The sequence below is a fragment of the Camellia sinensis genome, chromosome 10 (genome assembly GCF_055761805.1).
Source record: "Camellia sinensis isolate YWXY chromosome 10, ASM5576180v1, whole genome shotgun sequence".
In the NCBI taxonomy this organism is placed as follows: Eukaryota; Viridiplantae; Streptophyta; class Magnoliopsida; order Ericales; family Theaceae; genus Camellia; species Camellia sinensis.
The window spans coordinates 42,615,444-42,634,221 of NC_138970.1; the positions used below are offsets into that span (position 1 = coordinate 42,615,444).

An 18,778-nucleotide genomic window follows, 5' to 3' on the forward strand; every position below is an offset into this window, starting at 1 on the left:
AGTCTTTTACCTATCTTGCTTGTTGATTTAGCTTTTGTGTATAACATAAAAAAGGCTTATATTTTCATGCTTTAGAACTTTCGTTAAGGTTGTTTTGTGTTTTGAGTGCAAACTCACTCTATTAGGCCGTGTTTGGCCCCCTTTTGTTGCCTTTTTGGTAGGATTTTGTCTACTTCAGTGTTTTGATCTCTTTACCACTGAAAACCAGTGTATTTTTAGTAGTAAAGAAGGTGGTTTGAAGTCTTGCATAGGGGAGGGACACCCTTCTCCCTTCATTGTCTTGTTTCCTTACATTTTGGCCTAAAAGGGTAGCATGTGTGCTTGATCATCTTGAGCCTTATTTCAGAAGTTTTTTGGACGTTTTAGGTCATATGTAACCTCTGTTTTTGGCCGGATTTGTGCCTCCTTGTATGCTTGTAGTACTTGCTTTGCATTGCTCTATTTAGCTTAGAAATGCATCTCACGATTAGGCCATGATTCTTGCATGTGTTGGCTTAGTTCCTTGAACTTTTTTAGCATTGTTTTCCCATGCTTAAAGTCTGTTGGTTATCAATTTGGTCATGATTGACATGTTTGTTATGGTTGCTTTGCATTTTGGCTTGAAAGCTTTGAGCATGTTGACCTCTAGCATGCATGATTGTGATCATCCTATTGATTTGGCATCATTTAGGGCCACATTTCAGTCCAAGGATCATGTTTGTATATGTGCATGTATGATCTCTCTTATGCCTTGAGGGTGTGCCCTCTTATGCATAGAAATGAGTCTTGGTGGTAGCATTTCATGGGAGGCATTTTAGCTGCCATATTAGGAGGCTTTGGAGTCCCATTTTGCATGTAAAAATTCTGTCTTTACTTGTCTTAGTCATGCCATGAGTGGTCATGTTGGTAGGAGTGAAATGCCTCCCCTTTGTGCCTTAACCTTAGGACCATTACCTTGTTTGTTAACATGACTATTTGTCCACCTTTTAGGCACCTTTCGGCCACTGTTTTGGGGTAGATCAAGGTCTGTCCCTTTATGGTTCAAGGTCCCATTGCATGCTTGTTTCATGTTTGTTGCATGGTTGCTTCATTAAGCCTTGTAGTATATTAATCCCATTGTCAAATTGGTCCATGTTTGCACCACATTTGCACCTTGTATGCTTAGCATTGCATATTTGTCATGATAGTTGCATAACATTTGCTATGTCTTGCATAATTGGTATCATGTTGCATTTGAGCCATGTTTACATAACATGCATTGCATTACTTGGTTTGGGGTGTCAAACCCAGTGTGAGAATCAAGGAACATTCATACTACAAGTGATGTAATGTGCCTTGATTCTCGGTCACCGAGGCCTTTGACTCCGACTTGATAAGGCTTTGGTTCTCATTTTGTTTGTTGCATGCATCTTTACATCAAGTGGCAAATTTGATCCCTTGGGCTATCATGCACCATTGACGGCTCGAGGATCGAAGGTCATGCTTCCTTGAGTTCAAAGCATGATAGGAAGCATGACCATGCTCACATGTGCCTGAAAACCCCATGCCATGCACTGTCTGTTCTCTGTTTGCTGTCAAAACTGTCTTCTGCAGGAAGTTTCTGCCGACCGGCAGAATTAAGTGCCGGCTGGCAATATTTGAATGGCCGGTAAATCAAGATAATGCCGATGGAAATCCTGGACTGCCGGTGGGAATTCTGCCTGGCCGGTGGTGATCTGCAACATGCAAGGAACCTGTTCTGGAGTTTTGGCGATTTTCAGAGAGGCAGGGCAGTACAAACAGAGGTGGCAGGGGTACGGTACAGGTCTTTCGGGTGAGCCGATTTTCGAGCATGCATCATTTGCGCATCCCGCGGCAGAGGCTGCGGCCACCCTCTTCCTTCTTTTGCGTCCTTTCTTTTAATTAATTAGAAATTCTGTAATAATTTTATTTGCTTATTATTTGGGACTGTAATATTTATTTGTACCCTCCGAGTGAGGGCAATTATGTAATAAGTGTGCGTGAGTGTGTGTATGTCTTCCAACCTCACGTCTTTCTTCCCTTTTATTTACCTGCTTATGATGGTAGATTAGGGCACGTTTAATTTAGCATACCTTATGCTATGCATGCGTGCATTCATGCATTTGTACTGCATGCATTAGGCTCGGTACATCACGCTAACCGCATTTGTACTTCAATTTACAAATCGAATATGTGATAATTGATCGCATTACATATGCCATGCTTAGGTTAACTGAGCCTATCTAAATTGCATCATGTATGTGTTGCATTAGGCAATTTAACATGAACTAGGACACGCACGTTTTGCTAACTAGTTTACTGTTTTGGCACGGAGTACGATGTAAGTATTTATGCTTTAGCATCTCCCATGTGTGTGAATGTTAACGTGACAGTATGCTTGCCATGCGGCTAGTTGCTTACGTGATATTACTGCTTGAATGCCTGTGGATGGAGGTCGAATTGCTTAAATTGGGATAACACATTAAAACTGTGAATTTTAAAGCCCACTAGATAGTGGCAAAACCATCTTTTCTAAAAGCCCACTTGAAGGTGGCAAAACCTGCATTTTAGCCTACTTGCGAGTAGCAAACCATTTTCAAAACAAACGTGAAATGTTTTGTTCCAATTTAGGCGATTTGGTCAATACTTGTTTGCTGTACGCATAACATAGTAATTCTAGGCTAATAACCAGAATAAGAACACATAAACGTTTTCAAAATAGAATATCAGAGTTAGTAGAGGCCGGTCTTTGAACCGGGCGAGAGGGGGTGCTCATAGCTGACCTTCCCCAATCGTACCCTAGCTCCCGAGCCGAGACAACTCCGGTGATGACGGACACGTGGCCTTTGGCACCGAGTCAGGGTTTCCTAAATTCCCCCTTAATAAAATATTTAGGTGGCGACTCTGTATCTGGCAAAGCAGTCCATGTTTGGCACTTCTTTCAAAATCTGTTTTCTCAAAACGATTTGCCGGATTTGGACTCTTTGGTTCAGATTTAGAACCGTAACAAAATCGAGAGTCCGAACTGCAGCGAGGCCCCTTCGCGGACTTGTTACACCTTGGGTCCATTACACACTAAACGACCTTAGGTCCAATACTCACAGAACAACCTTAGGTCTAATATTTATAGAATGACCTTAGGTCCAATTCATATACACATCTAAATTTATGATCATATCCATTCTTGTATCCGGAACGACCTTAGGTCCATATCTTTTCCTTATCCCGAACGGCCTTCGGCCCATTTAATAATTATACAGAACGGCCTTAGGCCCAATCCACTTCCTTATTGAATATACTAAATAGCCTTAGGCTCATTTCATACTCATACATATTGATCGCTTCGTATATTTCATTCCGAATTGAGTGATTAGAATGCTCGCTCATAATATCACTTTAAAGGTTTAGAACCTTACCGCATAGGCATCGTTTAGAAAATAATGCATATACAAAAATATCTTTGTTAAGATATTACTCACTGTGTTCTGGTGCTTGATTCGTCCTTGTACTTGACCCTACATAATTCACAATATATTGGGTCATAATAGCATTCAATCCATTCTTTAGTTTGCTTAACGTTCTTAGGCTTCTTTCGTGACCATTAATTCATTTACAATGTTCAATGTATGCCTAAGAGTGCTTAGAAATGAAAGAGAACGGAAAACGAATCATAAAACAACTTTTCAAAATTTCTGAAACAGGGTTCTTTGCTCGAGCGCAGCTTTTTCCACTCAAGTGGACCCCTTTGGTCTGCAAAGGTACTAGTCGCCTTATTTTTGTGCTCGAGCGTGACTTTGGTCGCTCGAGCCGAGAGTCAAAGCATGTAAGTGGGCGCTCAAGCGTAATTTTTCTCGCTCGAGCAGAAACCGTCTACAAAACTTCTAGGAGCTTGATTTTTACGCTCGAGAAGTACTTTTCCCGCTCGAGCGGAAATGACGAATTCTGGAATTCCCAAAACTGTGTTTGAAGTTCAATACTCGATTGCAAAGGTCAAAAACTCATATTTTTGGTACAAGAACATGGAAAAAGATTATATTACATGGGAACACTTCTAATTTCGAACTAATTACTCGAAATCATGGACCATATTCCAAAATCAAGCTCAAATCAAGAGGTTGAAACCATGCATGATATGAATTGCACTCTTTTTCTTTTCAAATCTGTTAGGTTTTATTATTGGCAATCCCGTTTGACAAAGATTTCTTTAAGAAGTTGATTTTCTTCCAGAACTAAGATATCCAAAAGTAATTGGATTTCTTCCAAAACAAGGATTACTTTTGGATTTTCTATAAATAGTTGGTTTTCTCCCAAAACTATTTAATTCCTCCAGATCTTCTTTTTGGTTCTTAAGGTTTATATCTGGGGATATTTTGTTAGTTTTCTTTGATGTTTTATTGAGTATTCAACTCATGGTTTAAAGAGAGTACATCAAAGGTTTTGTTTGTTATACACAAGAGAGAGAGAGTTGTTCTTCGGTGGATTCTGAACAATTCGAGCCGGAAGCTTCGGTGGATTCTGGAGTGGCTCATCGTAAAGACAATTCCGAGGTGAAGGCGGGGTTGGAAGAGGCACATAGAGGTTGGTTCAATTAGGCATGGATTCGCTAGGTAATTGAGAGTATACCTGTGTAATTCTTTTAAATCTTCTTAGTGGATTATTTTGTGGCTGTTGCCCGTGGTTTTTTAATCACAGTTGGAGGAGTCCAATTGTGGTTTTTCCACGTTAAAATCGTTGTGTTGTTTTGTCTTGATTGTTTGACTGAGATTGTTGTTTACTACTTAAAATTGATACATAATCACAAATCAACATCTAGGGGATTTCTAGATTTTTCAATTGGTATCAGAGCAGGTCGTTCTATTTTTTAAAAAAACTTATATCTTTTAGAACGAGATCTTGTTTGATTTGTGATAATGGATTCAATTCGTGAGGGAAATTCTATGGTTCGACCACCCCTACTTGACGGATCCAATTGTTCATTTTGGAAAGCTCGGATGAGATCGTTTTTAAAATCTATTGATGAAAAAGTTTGGCAATCTGTCATGAATGGGTGGACCGAACCAACAATTACCGTTGATGGAGTAACAATCCCCAAACCAATTGATAAGTGGGACATAATTGATTACCAAAATAGTAGTTGGAATAGTAAAGCCATCAATTCTCTCTTTTGCGCTGTCACACCTGAAGAATTTAGTCGTATTTGTAATTGTGAAGTCGCAAAAGAGGCTTGGGATATCTTACAAACTATTCGTGAGGGCACTTATTCTGTTAAACGCTCAAAACTTCAAAGGCTCACATCTAGTTTCGAAAACCTTTCAATGAAAGATAGTGAGACCTTTGATGAATTTTATGCGAAGTTGAGTGACATTGTAAATTCCAGAATCCAAAGTTGTGGGAAAAATTTTGAGATCCTTGCCCGATCGATTCCAACCAAAAGTTACGGCTATTGAGGAGGCTCAAGATGTTGACAACCTCAAGCTGGATCAGTTGGTTGGAAATCTCCAAACTTATGAGGCACACAGGAATTTCAAAATGAAACAAAAAGATATTGCTTTTAGTAGTGCTCATAAAGTTAGAGAGGATTCTGATGAGGATTGTGATATAGATTCCAAGATTACGACTGCTTTTGTTAAACAATTTCAAAAATCTTTTTTGAAAAAGAATCCTAATCTTTTGGAATCTACTCATTCTCATAAATCTAAAGGCAAAGATAAACTCAAAATTAATTCTATAGCCAAGAAGGAGAAAGGAAAGATACAAGGAAACTCTGAAAGACTCCAATGCTATGAATGCCAAGGATTTGGCCACTTTGCTCAAGAATGCCCTACTCGGTTGAGGAAGAAGAAAGCCCTCCCTATCACTTGGGATGATGAATCAGAATCTGATAAAGATGAAAGTGACAATGAAGATCAAGGTGAAGAGGGACATAAACAATTTCTTGCTTTCATAGCGGCTTACGAAGCTGAAGGACAAACAGATTCTCCGAAGAGGTCAGTTGAGAATATCACTGATGATGAATCCTCGGAGAGTGATCATGAAGAGCTTGAGCAAGCTTATGAAAAGTTGTATAAGGAGTCTCTTAACTTATTCCAATTGAATGACAAACTCACAAAGAAACTCAAAGCATGTGAAAGTGAGAATGTCAAACTTAAGGAGGAGATTTCTGAGGCCAGGATTAATGCCATCAAGGTAGCTGATGATCGACAAGTTCTTTCTGCAAAACTGTTGACTTGTGAGACAGAGAGAAATGAGCTGCTGCAAACCCATGCCATGTATGAAGAAAAGATTGAATCTCTCGAGATGTCACAAGTTGCTTTGGAAGAACTAATGATCAAGAAAGAGGAAGAGCTCAAGTGTGCTATGGCTACCATTGGTCTTTGGAACAAAGGATCAAAGACTTTGGAGGATATCATTGGGTCTCAACAAATGAGTTGTGACAAGAGTGGCATTGGCTTTGGTGGTAAGAAAGAGCAAAAATAGAGTGTTTCAACATCTCATGATACAAGAACTCAAGGAAAGGGAGAACAAAAAATTCAACATAAGGATGGACTTCTTCAACTTCCTAGAGTTGGTAAGGTAAAAGAAAAAAAGGTACACCCTGTACACCCTGTTTTTATTTGTCATCATTGTGGTATGCATGGTCATATTCGCCCTTATTGTTATAAGTTGCATTGGAGAGTGTATTTGCCTAGACCTAGGAATAGGAAGTTGGAAACCATGTCGAGACGGGTTCCTATTGCAGGGGAAAGGAACCACAACGTCATGACACCACCCAAGAACTGCAATTCTCACAACTTTGTTCGTACTAAAGCAGTTTGGGTGAGAAAACTTAACTTGTGTTAATTTGTTTATTTGTTTTAGCTTTTGGGTTTTTGTGTGTTGTTTTTAATAAATAAAAAAAATGTGTGCATGTTCGGTTTTTGTCTTGCTTTATTTTTTGAGGAAAAAAAAAAACCAAAAAGATTTTCTTAGTATGGTTTTCAAGCTTGAAATTTTTGAGTGGTCTTTGGTGCATATTGGAATTGATGAGAACATCCATTACATGTTAATATATGTGTGCTTTCTGTGGTCATTACTTGTTTTGGAGTGTGTGTTTTTTGATTAGTATGTCTCATTCTGTACACACCCTTGGATTAGCAAATTTTGGAGTCTTGCGCCTTAGTGATTATTTTTTTATGGACTACTGGCATTGTATCTTTTGCTTTTCTAGAGGAATTGACCTATACTAGCATATCTTGGGTGATGTTGAGTCTCTTAGCCACCTACCATCCTTTTGCATCTCCATGGCTTTCCCCTTAATTCTTTGCAGTCTAGCCATGAGGAAAAGGCTACCTCAGAGTCACCAACCAGGCCATCCTTATTATATCCATGCTTCTCTGGTTCGGTTTCCATACTGTTGAGCGTGTCAGCCACCAATGATTGTGCAAAAGAAAAAGAAAAAAAAAAGGAAAAAGAAAAAGAAAGAGAAGAAGACAAAATATGCAAAAGAAAGAAAAAAATGTGCAAAAGAAAGAAAAAAAAAAGAGAGGAAAAGATTCATTGATTGAGGGGGAGCCTCCGCCTTTACTCACCAAATACCCCTTGATTCTTAGTGGTTTGACTTTCCTTTGTCGTGCTTAAGATTCTCTTGTCGGAGGTCCAGCTTTCATATCACTACTAGGATTGAATCTAGTGTTTGTCGAACTCCAAGTTTCACACACACACTTTTCTCATGGGATCTATGCTTTTCACATAATGCATCACTTTCTTTCATGAGGAATTTTCTACAGACTGTGCACATTGTGTTTTCTTGTAATGGTGCTTCTTGGATAGTCTTGTGTGTTCCAAGGTACAAATCAGAAATTCCTTACTTGCTCCACCATATTATTTTTTGTCATTTTCTTCTTGTTCATTGTTATATAGTGCTTTTAGTGAGGGGGAGTTTGGTTCATCTTGATTTTGTTTGGTAAGGGAAATTGGCGATAGTTGTTTTGCATGTTTCTTTGCACTGTTTGCAAATTATTTCCTTCTTGCATACTCCTGTTATTTACATCGTCATATCATTGTTTGTGTGGTTTATGATCTTGATTTTGCTGTTTGAGAGTTGTTTTTCATGAGTCTTAGTTTTCATCTATTCATGTTTTCCATCTCATGGTTCAAGATAATTTAGCCATATGTTTATTACTTTTTCATATACTCTTGTGAGACTAATAGTTGTTTTGGAGATTGTGGCACTAATAGCTGTTTTGCAGATCTTAATCTTGAGTAAGAAGTTTGTGTTTGTTGGCTGTAATGGGTTGGGGTGATTAGGATTTTATTTGTTAGGTGTGTTTTGTCATGACATTGCCAAAGGGGGAGATTGTTAGGTTTTATTATTGGCAATCCCGTTTGACAAGGATTTCTTTAAGAAGTTGATTTTCTTCCAAAACTAGGATATCCAAAAGTAATTGGATTTCTTCCAAAACAAGGATTACTTCTGGATTTTCTATAAATAGTTGGTTTTCTCCCAAAACTATTTAATTCCTCCAGATCTTCTTTTTGGTTCTTAAGGTTTATATCTGGGGATATTTTGTTAGTTTTCTTTGATGTTTTATTGAGTATTCAACTCATGGTTTAAAGAGAGTACATCAAAGGTTTTGTTTGTTATACACAAGAGAGAGAGAGTTGTTCTTCGGTGGATTCTGAAGAATTCGAGCCTGAAGCTTCGGTGGATTCTGGAGTGGCTCATCGTAAAGACAATTCCGAGGTGAAGGCGGGGTTGGAAGAGGCACATAGAGGTTGGTTCAATTAGGCGTGGATTCGCTAGGTAATTGAGAGTATACCTATGTAATTCTTTTAAATCTTCTTTGTGGATTGTTTTGTGGCCATTGCCCGTGGTTTTTTAATCACAGTTGGAGGTGTCCAATTGTGGTTTTTCCACGTTAAAATCGTTGTGTTGTTTTGTCTTGATTGTTTGACTGGGATTGTTGTTTACTACTTAAAATTGATACATAATCACAAATCAACATCTAGGGGATTTCTAGATTTTTCAAAATCCCTTCAAAACCCTCATGCATGAGATAAAAAGTGGTAAAGCCATGAAACATCTCCAAAAATGTCAAATGTAACTTCATGCATGTGGAAAAGTCCTTGAAATTCAAACTTAAATTGGTGATTCATGCATGCATGTACATAATTCAATTCAATTCTTCCATTCCAAAGTAATTCATGCTTCTATTGTACAATCTTATGCAAATGAGCTCAAGAACTAGATGAATTTAACTTTTACATGTTTTATTTACAAGGATTAAGGTAAGAAATCATATCTAAGGCTTGAATTCAAGTGTTTTCTAGCTCAATCCCTCTAATCTCCTTCAATCCCTTCAAAATTCTCTTCTCTCTCTCTTTTTCTCTCTCTCTCTCTGAGTGTAGAGTTCAGTCTCCTTAGAGTGTGTATATCAGAATTTTTGAGCTCACCTCATGAGCTTAAGTACATTAGCACATATTTATATGTTGGCCTAATCAAAATTACTAATTAAGGTTTAGTGTTAATTGATTAGGCTTAATTTAATTAGTTTAATCTAATTATTTTGATCTGAATCAAATTTTAATCAAATTTCTCTGTAAGCTCTAAAAATTATGCTAATCACAATGGTACAGTCAATTTTGGTTTCTGCTGCCTCTACAGCCTTCAATTTAAATTATATAACAAAAAATCAAATAGATTTTTCCTACGCTGAACAAATAGAAATTCAAAAACACAAATAATCATATAATTAGCACTCAAAATCATATCAAGCTCATAATTACATGCATAATTAAGATCATTTAACATAACATAGAGCTGGGTTATTGCTTGTGTATTTTGGTATGGTATGCGAACTACCTTTATTTCTTAGTGTCTCTAATCATTGAAAGTGACCCTTGTTTATATTTCAAATGCCAAATATGTTGTTGGAAGGTATGGATATTTTTCCTTTGAGAATTGGAGTTTTCTAATTATTTACCTTCCCCTCTCTCTGTCTCAATCTCTCTATTTTTCTTCTCATTTTTTTTTTTTTGTTTTTTTTCTTCTAACGTGTTTTGTAATTATGTGGTTTAGGGAAACTTGTCGAAGAGATCACTCCATAGTAATGTAGGGAAGTTTGAATTTCAGAATGAGGTGTCTCGGCTTATGGACATCATTATCAACTCACTTTATAGCAATAAAGATTTCTTCTTTAGGGAATATGTTTGGCATGGTAGTGAACATATTTGTGTACGGAGGACATGTTTTGGTATGATTCTCTATTTTGTATGGAGTAATATTATTATTTTAGGTTGGAATATACTTAATTTATGTGAAATTTGACATTAAAAATTATTCCTTTTTGGATGGTTAGAAGTGAAATGGATGCAAATTGCGGAAGGATTGATAATATATGTATTGTTTTATTTATATATATGATACAGGCTGCATCGAATACATACATGTTGTGGAAAAATTAATTACAAAGTAAAATAAAATCATGTTTTTGGCGACTAAACAATTAGTAGCCAAAAATGAAGTAAATATTTTTAGCAACTAAATACTTAGTACCTAAAAATAAAAATAAAAAAGGAAAAAAACTTTTGGCTACTAAATATTTAGTTGCTAAAATAAAAGCCAACTTTAGGCGACTAGGAATTTAGTAGCAAAAAAAAAATAAAATGAAAAAAAAAACCCTTTGCGACTAAAACTTTGGTTGCCATAGATACTTCAAGTTTTGGCGACCAAAGTTATAGTAGCGGAAAATAAGATTTTTGGTGACTAAAATATTGTTTTTGGAAACTAAAACTATTAGTCTACATTTCTAGGACTTTTGGTGACTAAATATTTCTTAGTCGCCAATACCGTCCCTGACAAACTTTCCGCGACTAATCTGGCGACCAAAATATTTAGTCGGGAAAAATTTTCGGCGACTAAAATTGTACTTTTGGCGACTAAAAACTTAGTCGCCAAACCCGAAATTTCTTGTAGTGAAAGCATAAGAAAGAGTCATCTCATGTTTAATGGTTTAATTTTTTTGGAGGTTCATTACCAAGGTATTACATCTCTCTTGTGCTAAGCACAATCTCTTGTTTGATACCTCTCTTTATCGCTGGTGCATTACTTCTAAGGGACTAACTTTCTAGTTAGACCCTTGGAAATCACAAAGGAAATTGCCATTATAGCTTATTCTCAAGTTTGGATTTAGAGTCATTATCGCTCATTTTAGGTTTGATTAGACATTTTCGCTTTTTTTGAGTTTGACTAGTCATTATCACGCACTTCGGGTTTGACTTAGAATTCATTATCGGTTAGAAATGAGTCTGATTCTTCCTTTGTAATTTCCCCTATAGAAAAAGGCTCGACAAGCTCATTTCTCGAGTCAAGTCGTGCTTGCTATCTTTATTGCTTTTGGACTTAGTGGACATAATCTACACTTTTGGACAAAAATGAAGAAAAGATAAGAAATGGAAAGGTAATGTAAAAGAGACTAATAAAATTGGAGTAAAAAGAGATTTAAAAAAAAAAGTAATAGAATTGGGCTAGGTTCAATCTGACGTTATATTGAACCTATTGCGTCATGAATTATTGCATACTCTTTAGTATTGTTTGATGGTTCATGAAGCAATATCTGCCACTTCCCTTGAGATAACTACATGATAGGAGGAGGTGTTGTTTGTTTTTCGTTTCATTTTATTAAGCTTTTGTCCTATTGGTTCTAAGATCATCACGCAACAATTTTGCAGCAATTGATGATTTGTGAATCGAATCTACTCCTACCTTGATCATCTTCATGATAGGGAAGGGCAGAGAGGATAAACATGTCCTTGAAACACTCTGTTTTTGTTCTGTTTCAACTCTATGGCAGCAGGGCATTTCTCAAAAGCAGTGGCCAGCCAGCCACCATTCTGAACGACCGACCACTTTGCAAGGCCCGCCGGCCACCCATTTTTGTACAAGCAGTGGCACTTTTGCGGTAGAACAGAGCAAAATCTAAGGCCAAAACAGAATAATTTTTTGACTGCAAACAGAGAGGTTTACGGGAGGATATTCTCGGTTGTGCGCATACGGCCCCTCGCCTTCCGTTCAAGTCCTTCAATTAATATTTTAATATTAGTATGTGTGTAATTAATTAGTTGGCTTCATTTGAATTTGTAATATTTAGTTAATTCATTTGGTGTTGTAATAATTAGATAAACATTCAGACATTCATTCTAACTCCCTTGTGCGAATGTAAACGCTTGTAATATTGTGTATATCTTCCAATCCTCATTTTTTCTCCATTTTATTTACATGCTTACCGTGGTAGCATCATATTTTTTCGTTTCATATCATTACCATGTGTTGTATCCGCTTTTGCATGCACTGGGTTCGGTTCATCATTCTAACATTGTTGTAATTTCCTACTTACTTGAATACGTACATTACCTCATGCTTTGAGTTGATCCGTACGACATGTTAAATAAACTGAACCAAGTAGTTGCACTTTGTATGTGTTGCATTAGTCACTTGCATATTAGAGCATGCATTTTTTTCTAATTATTTTATTCTCTTTGGCTTGCCTTGGAGCACTAGGTGAGCATTTCTTGCTTTAGCATATTACACGTGTTTTTTTGTTGCCATATCAAGCATATTACCATGAGGCTAAGTGCTTACTTAATATAGTTTTTTGAATGCCTGTGGATGAAGTCTATTTCGCTTAAGTTGGGATGATTTTGATTAATATACATATTAGCTTGCTTTTTCAAGTAGCACATATTCAAAACTCGTTTCAAACAAACATGAAATCAAAGAATTCCAAAGTGGGTGACGTAGTCTATACTTGTGTGCCTCACATAGTAATATTAAGCATAATAAATCAAAACAGGAGCATATAATGTACATAAAAATCACATCATGATTAGTAAAGGCTAATCTTTGATCGGGTGATTGAGGTGCTCAATTCATGACCTTCCCCTCTCATACCTAAGTTCCCAAGCCGAGACACTTTGGTTATGATGGACAAGTGGCCTTTGGAATGAGTCACGGGTTTCCTAAATTTCTCAAAAATATTTAGGTGGTGACTTTAAAATCTGGCAATGCAGTCCATTTTTGGGACCTCTGATGATAAATGGATTTTCTAAGACTTGTCAAATTTGGACTCTCATTTGTTTAATCTATTTCAATTGCACTTGTGAAACCAGATTCAAAACCACGGGAGCCCGAACTGTAGGGCTATCGGATCTGAGGAGACTAAACCCCTCCGAGGAGCACGAAAAATTAGCTACATTTATCTGTGAGCTGAAATGGAACTATGCTTATGAGTAGTATTTGTATTCTTAATGGTTACAAACATGACTGGTTTAGCCCCGAAGAGTTATCAATTTGATACTTGTCAATATGATATGCTAAAATGAATGACATGTAAGTTCAGTCATTTGATTCCATAAACATTCATTGTTATTTTGCTGGCAAATTGGAAGGCTTGGCAAGTAGGTAACTTTGATTCACAATTGACTTTAAATTTTCCCTAAACTTCTTCTTAGGATATGGAGGTGGTTAGAATTCTTATATTTTGAAAATGCTAATGCTTCTTAGGTTGTGAGAGCTTTTGTATTCAACTGTTAATGGGAATTGGTATAACCAAAGGCAGGTACCAAATTTCCAACTCTTTAGTTTTTATGTAATTGTTGAGTTCATATCAATTTTCTTTCTTTTCTTTTATGTAATTGTTGAAGAGCTCTGGATGAAGTTTATTTCATATATATTTTCAAGGGCATGCATGACAAGATGTTTTACTTATTCTAAATAGTTTTTTTTTTGTTAGAAAAAAAAAAAAGTAGGCAACATGGATTTTTTTTCTTGAGGTTTTTGTTTGCTTGGTTCATTAATTGGTTAATTATGTGGGTTTTGTGTTCCTTCCTCTGTTTGTTTGGTTGCTCGATTGATTAAATTTCGTGTCAACAATCTTGAGATATTTGGGATTAAATGTTAGCTTAATGTGTGCAGGAGGTAAATGAGATGTGCGCAAGTTTGGGCTATTACAGATGGGAGGGTTGATTTTGTTTCAAATCTGTTTGAATTCACTTAGATATGTATTTTGATGATTTTGTTCATTAATTTCTTGTTTCACTTTTGAAGCCCTTTCTCTAATCCTCTAGTTTTATTTTATTTCTGAATACTTATATTTCTAGTTTCACTTTTGAAGCCCTTTCTCTAAGCCTCCAGTACAAAAATGAGAACCATATACTTTTGCAAATGATGGCACACCATGGATATAGCTCTAAACTATATTTTTCAAAGCAAATTGGGATCATGCGTTAAGAACTAATTTGAAACACATTTGAAGAAAAACAATTTACAATTATTGTATACTTACGAAGGTGGATTACAAAGGTGTACTGCATTGTGATGGCTCTATTCTCATGTTTGTTTCCCTGGATCAGTTGAAGGTCGCTCTTGTCTTGGACTTTCTTCGTGATATTTCTTATCTAATTTAGCAAGCACTGCCACATGATATTAATTCTAGTTCTTGTGCATTGTCAAGTTTGTCAAAAAAAATGTATGCCTGAATTAAGGGATCACGAAGAGTCTATGGTTTAAGTGATTTATAGCATTGAGAGGCAAGTGATGTATGGGGAGCCATCACTACAAGAAAATTAACTTTTATCGGCATTTCAAAAACTTCGCTAAAGCTATCAAAAACGTCGGCAAAACATTTACTGGTGTTTTAAAATTATGTCGAAGATGCGGCCGTCGCTATAACTTAGCGACGTTTTACAAACGTCATACAAGATCTTTTGCGGCGTTTTTTTAAACGCCAGCATAGAAGTTACCCCACAATGACGTCATACTAACTTATAGTGGTGTTTTTATTAAAACGTTGCTAAAAGCTTTTTTTCAAAATAAAAAAAATTTCTGAACCTAATCAGAATTTCTTCCAAATATCAATTCCTTCCTTAAAAAACAAAATTATATATTAGCAAAATAAGGACTCAATTGTCAAAAATAATCAGCACATAAATTAAAAATAAGCCAAACAAGTTTAATTCTTCTTCCAGATGGCTACAATTTTACATTTGACACAATAGAAGAAAATTTGTAACATTTCCTACCGGTTTATATTTAACCACAAACCATACCCCAAAAAAAATGTTAATATATACCCAAAAAAAATGTCAAAACATACATACCAACCTGACATTGAAATACAGGACTTTCAAATAAAAACCAATCAAATGAATCAACTTAGCCCATAACTTGAAATATGGCAAAAAAACAAATATTGAAGATAATGAATCAAGATCAGAACATCAGCACCACTAACAGAATTTAAAGAGCTGCTTGAATAAGCTTCTCCATCAGAGATTTTGGAAGTCCCATAACAAAATCAGTTGTCCCTACCTGCAGGAGAAAAGCAATAGATGCCTATGTTGTGAGAAATCAATCCATCAAATGATGCAAATAACCAACTCACAAACAAATTCAATGAGAGGAATTTTGAATCATGTACATAATTACTCAGATACAAATCGGATGAGAGGAATAACAAATTGGGTGACAAGCTTACCATGGTGTCAACAAATCGCAATGTCAAAGGATGTTCAAGCATCAAACCTCCAACAACATTGAGCATAATTCCTTCCTCAACCTGTACATAACTCGCCGCATAGAGTAGGCATATTATATAAAAAATTAAAAATAAAATCCATATTGTTTGTCTGTTTTAACCAGGCTATCAATCACCTCATTTGGTATGTCATGGAAATAACCTGCACAAAACACCAATAACAACTAATTTTCCAAAGTCAATGTAACTTAAAAGGTAGAAATATTATGTTTCCAAATTCTTGAAAGTAATGGATAGCAGGAAAATTGACTGTTACATTGACTGGGTACATGTGTGGGGTGTTGGTATGTATGTACAAGAGTGAGCTGCAACCAATATAACCTTGAGTTTTTTACAGTTAGAGAAAAATGCAACATGTAAGCAGTTTCTTTTTATAATTTTATTCATTCTTCTTCATTTATTATTATTATTTTAAATTGTTGTTGAACCATTTATTTGTTTTGCAAGTGTTTCAAAATCTCTAACTGTCAAATATGTATGCCACAGCCAAAGGTATTCATATAAGACAGTTTTTATGGGGCAAGCTGGTATAAATGCTGTATTTGAGAGCCTTTTTAATCAAAGACTTTTCATCAATAATCTGGAAGAAGAGAGACTTTATAAATCAACAAACAGTGAATTGTATATAAAGTGAATTGTTCTTGAAATCTAGTAAATGCTCCCTTGTGGGTTGGGGGGCCTTGTCTGTACCATATTTTTAAGTGATGGTGATGGTGGTGGTTTGATAGCAAGTGGTTGAGATTTACCCCCCCCAAAAAAAAAGTATGAACAACAAATAGGCTCAATAACCATCACTAGTTGCAGACACAATAACAACAGTGAATATATCTGACTCTTTAGCTATAACACTAGCATATTCAAGTTTTTGTTATAACATTTTCTTGGAAGGAACATATTAAAGAAAGACTTGAGTTAAACAACTTCAAAAAAAAAATAAAAAATAAAAAATAAAATTTATACAAGTTTTATGTTAAACATTTAGGCTCAATAACCAAGAGTTTTTTTCTTGAGGACAGCAAACACATGCAGCTATGCAAAACATACATGTCAGACCAATTTCTCTTTTAAGGTCTGGTGGAGTCAACATGTCATAGCCAATAATTGATGAGTTGAAGCCTGGGGCATACTTATCGATCAAGGTAAAACATATTTGTGCAGAGGACTCATACAAAAATGTTCATATGTTAGCTGTCTAATGAATTGTAATCAAACAGAAAAAGTGTGTTGTCTATAGAGATAACGAAGGAAACAAACTGAGAAATCAATATTAATGCTTCACATACTACCAGAGTTAGAAGTAGAAAAGGAGGCACTATTTAAATCCTACTCACTCTATATGCAGGGTTTTCCTAGCTACCATTAGAGGGTTTATAGGGTGTGCATTGAATGAATAAGTTGATCGATCACATGCTTACCTGTTATGAAATGGCTAAATAACATTAATGTGATGCAGTGATCAACACTAATAGGTCAAGCTCAGCATGGTAACAGGCATAAAGGCTTTGTTTGGTATCGTTTTCAGTTCAACACCCCTTAGTGTCGTATCATTTTCATTTTTGCAAAAATAGTTTTTAGAAGATTCAGAAAACAGTTTTAAAATGTTGTAATAAAAAGAGTTTTCAGAAAACTTTCCAGAAATAGTTTTCCAAACAAGTTTTAATGGTAGTTTTCAATAACAAAAAAATAATAACAAAAACAAAAACAAAAACAAAAGCAATACAAAATGCACGCTTAATGTCCCTTGCAAATACCATTAAGCAATGAATAAAAAAAAAGAACAGTGCCTACAGTTATAGAAACAAAAGAGAGAAAATATAAACTAACACTCAGCAAGCATAAAAGAGCATAGACTGAAAGATTATGATTCAACAAGTCCAATTTTGAAAATTAGTAATCTTAGATCATTTCCAAATAAAAAAACTTCTAGATTCCTGAGTATGATCCTCAAAGGTACAGGAGTTGTGGCCTACCAAAGCCTAGGGAAGCTGAAGGAACTTCAACTGGCTAAGACCGATCCTATTTTTCGCAATAACTAAAAAGAAAAAGCAGCTAAATCAACCACAAACAACATTATCATCAAGACTAGAACGGAATCCCACCCATGATTTCCCAACCAATTTTTTGTACTTTTTATTCAGAGCATCAGAGGATGCCATATTGGGCTTCCATAACTCATATTTGGTTTAACTTTCTCAACATAAAACTTGAGTTTTCCATCATTTTCATGGTTTATGGTTCCACTTTCTGCAAACCAGCATTCAAGAAAATATATAATAGAGAACTTTATTATTTTATCATGACCTTTCTAATGAAAATCACAAGCAAAGTGTGCATCTTCTGCCATTTCAATATTAAAATTTAAGATTTACAAACAAAAGTAAAGGACCATTTTTGGATAGTATGACAAACAAGTCACTTAACAAATAAGAAACTATGGATCAAAATCTTTAGTCTGTAGCTGCTTAGTTGCTTCATATTCATGCTCGATAACAGTCCAACCTGATAATGTCTATTCTTAGTATCAAAATAATCATTTAGACAAGTTTGTTTGACATCAAACTGAAAATGTAGGTGAATCTTCAAATGGCCAGAACATTTATCTCAAAAAATGGAGCATTTGATATTTCTCATAGGAAACAATATCAAGAGAATATCAGGAAAGATAAGGGGAGCTAATATTATAGACAACAAAAGATTGTGAGATAGATGATTACATAATTCACTATAACTATTTTTCACATTATAATCATTAAGGGTGCACAAGATCCCATGGTAGACACAGATAACACCCCTTTTAGATTGGCAAAAAATACTACACTGATAAAAGTTTATTTTATATTAAAACTTTCATCATCATTTTTATTTTCCAGTGTTTGGCTAAAAATTAAAAGATAAAATAAAAATAACAAAATTTTTCCATTGACACATTTTATCAAACATTTGACATGCAAGGACAATGGTACAATAAGAATCACAATATCAACAAGCTATTCCAACACAAAAAAAAAAAAAAAAAAAAAATCCATTAAAAAAATCTATGTTAGTAGGATAAGAATCACAGCATCAGGAATACTAACCTCAACTACAAATCAGTCACCATCAATATGCATAGGAGAGCACCAATGAACTAGTCACCACCACCAATTTCAGAAACTGTATCAACATTTTTTTGTAAGGAAAATGTGATAGAGTGACAAAGATAATATGAGATTCAATCAAAAACACAC

The 18,778-nt window shown here is 35.5% G+C and overlaps 1 long non-coding RNA gene across 1 annotated transcript in view; it reads left to right on the forward strand.

The window, feature by feature from the left end:
• The window catches only part of LOC145801077 (uncharacterized), a 29,287-nt gene extending 17,053 nt beyond the window's left edge, over window positions 1-12,234 (forward strand). The window contains exons 2-3 of the long non-coding RNA XR_014341963.1: window positions 10,037-10,211; window positions 11,689-12,234. This is a non-coding gene — a long non-coding RNA (uncharacterized LOC145801077). The remainder of the gene's footprint in view (window positions 1-10,036; window positions 10,212-11,688) is intronic.
• Window positions 12,235-18,778: the final 6,544 nt, after the last annotated feature.